At 39.3% G+C, this 4,454-nt stretch overlaps 1 pseudogene; it reads left to right on the top strand.

The window, feature by feature from the left end:
• Positions 1 to 1,297: 1,297 nt before the first annotated feature.
• LOC145717029 (transcription factor BTF3 pseudogene) lies at positions 1,298 to 1,791 on the top strand (annotated as a pseudogene).
• Positions 1,792 to 4,454: the final 2,663 nt, after the last annotated feature.

The raw sequence follows: 4,454 nt of genomic DNA on the forward strand, positions 1-4,454 counted from the left end.
TGCACCCACTCATAGGGCCTTCCCTACAAACTCCCATCAGGTGTTCATGAGAAAGATTTGCAGCAGGGCAAGAGACCAGAGAAAGCCTTGCTTACAGTACAAGCATTAGGGAGGGGAGCCGGAGCTGCTGTGGGAAAGGCATGATGTGTGGCCTGAATCCTTCAACTCTGTCCCCCATCCCACCAGGCAGCCAATAGAAGACCCAGGCCAGCAGCAGCCACTGCCACCTTATGTGACTGGGTGAAGGGCACAAACCTGTCATTTTCAGGGCACAAGTTAAAGCCTACTATAGCTGGGTAAAGAGAACATAAAATAACGTCTACCCCTAAAGGAGGAGCCAGACCTTTGGAGATTTCCTATGCTGGGGGAGAATCAAGATCACTGAGAAGACCTCATCTCTGAGAGCCAAGAATATAGGACCTGCCTAACAGTGAGGCTGAGCCAGAAAAACAAAGAATGCCCCCACCTCCTCCCTCCACTACCAGGCTAGCAAGTGTCCAGGAACAAGTAACAGCAGTTTACTGCTGGGGGGAGGAGTAAAAGCATGGAAAGGCATCCTCTTTGACACATAAGCACAGAGAAGACTGACAGCTGAGTGTAGAACAGACACAGAAAAAAATCCAACAAGTCAGCCACCACTCGAACCAAAAAAATAACGGAAGAATTCAAAGCCTGGTACATAAGGAGGGTAACCACACAACAAAAAAACTTGGCATGATTACCTCAATACTCTCTACTAAAGGGAAGACTTGCCCATTTCTGAACATATTGTTTGTTTTAAAGATTTTATTTATTTATTTTAGAGAGAGAGAGAGTACAAGCTGGCGGAGGAGGCGGGGGGGGGAGGCAAAGAGAGAATCCCAAGCAGACTCTGCACTGAGCGTGGAGCCCGACGCAAGGCTCGATCCGAGGACCCTAAGATCATGACCTGAGCTGAAATCAAGAATTGGACGCCTCACCGACTGAGCCACCCAGGCGCCTCACGAACATATTGTTTACAGAAGTCTCTATTCACCTATGCAGAATGACTAGCTTTCAAACAAAAATGATGAGATACACAATGAAAAGGAAATTAACAACACACTGTCAAGAGACAAACCAATCAACAGAACCAGATTCAGATAGGACATGGGGTTTAGAACTATTACACAGGGAATTTTAAATACTAGGATGAACATGCTCTAGCTGCCATCTTGCCCGCCCCCCCACCCGCATGTGTACACCTAATCTCAATCTCAGCTGGTATGTCTGAAATGCCCTGAGTGCCTACCCTGCCCCCCATTTCCACTCCAACAAGATGAAAGAAACTATCATGAACCAGGAGAAACTCACCAAGCTGCAAGCACAAGTGTGCATTGGTGGGAAAGGAACTGCTCACCAAAAGAAAGTGGTTCATAGAACAGCTCCAGCAGATTATAAAAAACTTCAGTTCTCCTTAAAGAAGTTAGGGGTAAACAATATCTCTGGTATTGAAGAAGTGGATATGTTGCAAACCAAGGAACAGTGATCTATTTTAACAACCCTAAAGTGTAGACATCCCTGGCAGCAAATATTTTCACCAGTTCAGGCCATGCTGAGACAAAGCAGCTGACAGAAATGCTACCCAGGATCTTAAACCAACTTGATACAGACAGTGTGACTCATTTAAGGAGACTGGCTGAAGCTCTGCCCACACAATCTGTGGATGGAAAAGCACCACGTGCTACTGGGGAAGATGATGATGATGAAGTTCCAGATCTTGTGGAGACTTTTGGTGAAGCTTCCAAGAATGAAGCAAACTGAATTGAGTCAACTTCTAAAGAAGAAAAACCTTGAAGAAGTTACTGGGAGCTGCTATTTTGTAATTATGACTGCTTTTTAAAATTTTGATCATGGACCTGATAAAAATCTAGGTCTCTAATATTTTTAAGCCCAAGCCTGTTGGACATTGCAGGTCTTTTCAGTTTTTGCTTATACACAATTCATTCTCTGCAGCTAATTAAGCTGAAGAGGCCTGGGAAAAAAGTTTGAAACAAGGTTAATAAAGTTCTTTACCGGGGTGCCTGGATGGCTCAGTCGTTAAGCGCCTGCCTTCGGCTCAGGTCATGATCCCAGGGTCCTGGGATCAAGCCCCGCTCCGCGGGAAGCCTGCTTCTCCCTCTCCCACTCCCTCTGCTTGTGTTCCCTCTCTCGCTGTGTCTCTCTCTGTCAAATAAATAAAATCTTTAATAAAGTTCTTTACCTAGTATATGTACATACATACATACATACATACATGCTACGATGAACATATTTGAAGGCTCTAGTTCAGAGGTCAATAAATGTTTTCTAAAAAGGGTCAAGTAGCAAATATTTTAGGATTTTGAGGTACAAGTGAGGATATTATGTAGGCTTCTATAAAAAAAAAAGGAAAAATTTCCACGAAAATATAGTAGTGATAGTAATTGGATATAACATTTTGTAATACAAATCTAATAAGAATTTTGGGAGAATAACATTTTACTTAATTGGTTCAAAATTAGTGTTCTCCATCATCAAAATCAATTGCAAATTTTCTGTAATGGTGATCTACAATGGTATTTTATGAATTTAATCTTTTAAAATGTTTTTTCGGGGCGCCTGTGTGGCTCAGTCATTAAGCGTCTGCCTTCAGCTCAGGTCATGATCCCAGAGTCCTGGGATCGAGCCCCGCATCAGGCTCCCTGCTCTGCGGGAAGCCTGCTTTCCTTCTCTCACTCCCCCTGCTTGTGTTCCCTCTCTCACTGTGTCTCTCTCTGTCAAATAAATAAATAAAATCTTTAAAATAAAAATAAAAAAATAAAATGTCTTTTCATGTAGATAAGTGCTGCCCAATGCTGATATTAATCTGTGAATATATAGCTTTGAGCACATTCTTCACTTGGAAGACATTTATTGAGCTATATAAGGTTTTTCTCTTGATATTTGCCTTTGTCATGTCATTACATTGCAAATCAATCATTTCACTGAAGTTTAGGTGGAAGCTGTTCAATTACACTTAACTGGATTTTGAAATATGTAAATTTCCTTTGCATCGCTTACACAGAGGTCCAAAAACTACTTTTGGAATTGTATCAGAAAGCTCAGAAAATACATTCACTGCAAATTTGTGTGGGAATGCATATCTTGCTTGTTTTAACTTTTGACAGCACGAGAACTGTATAAAGCAGCTTGACATAACTTCTGATTCAAAAAACATTAGCTATCACCAAAATGACTTTACCATAGGATAGACAGCAATAGAAAACTAACAGGATGAGAAAGAAGAATAGAGAGGATACCATTATAAGGTCCTTGCACTATTTAAAAAGCAGATACTATTGTTTGAAAGAGGGCAATTAGTTAAACATATACACTGTAAACTCCAGAGAAACCAGGGGAAAAAAAAGTTAAATAACTATCAATTGGACAATAGCAAAGATAAAATAGAATCATAAAAAATACTCCATTAATTTAAAAGAAAGCAGGAATAGAGAAAAAGAGATGGTACAAATAGAAAGCAATTGGCATGATGGTAGATTTTAATCCAACAATATCAATACTTGCATTAAAGGTAAGTGTTCTATTAAATGAATTAATGCTTCTATTACATGAATTAAAACAGATTATCAGGCTGGATTTTTTTTAAAGCACAACTCAACTATATACCCACCTTAAATATAAAAACATAGATAGGCTATAGGGAGAGCGATAGAGTATGATATACAATGCAAACACTAATTAAAAGAAGAAGTAGTTATATTACCATCAGACAAAGCCAACCTCAGAACAAAGGATATTACCAGGGATAAACAGAGACATTAATTACAGAATGATAAACAAAATTCTAAATGTGTATGCAGCTAAATACACCTAACAACAGATCTTCAAAATTTACAGAGCAGGAAGAAAAAGACAATCTAGCCAAAATTAGAATTTGGAATTTCAATATGTCTTTCTTAATAATTGATAAAACAAGTACACAGAGAACTAGTAAGAATATGTAAGATCTGCAAAACACTATCCATTAATTAGATCTAATGGACATTTATAGAATACTCTATCCTAGCAACAGCAGAATACACTTTTTCTTCCCAGTGTACATGGAATATACACCAAGATAGAGCATATTATGAGCCCTTAAACAAATGGTAATAAATTTAAAGAACTGAAACTATACAAAATACATCCTCAGATCATAACAGAAATTAGAAAAATATCTCGAGGAGTACCTGGGTGGCTCAGTTGGTTAAGTGTCTGACTCTTGACCTCGGCTCAGGTCTTGATCTCAGGGCTGTGAGTTCAAGCCCTGCATTGGAGCCCAGCATGGAGCCTACTTAAAAAAAGAAAAGAAAAGAGAAAAAAAGAAAAATATCTTGAAAATTGCCAAATTTCTCAAAAAAATTTTAAAACTTTGATTTTGGGGACATCTGGGTGGCTCAGTCGGTTAAACATCTGCCTTCGGCTCAGGTCATGAT

The sequence above is a fragment of the Leptonychotes weddellii genome, chromosome 1 (genome assembly GCF_054177405.1).
Source record: "Leptonychotes weddellii isolate Sample4059 chromosome 1, ASM5417740v2, whole genome shotgun sequence".
Classification (NCBI taxonomy): Eukaryota; Metazoa; Chordata; class Mammalia; order Carnivora; family Phocidae; genus Leptonychotes; species Leptonychotes weddellii.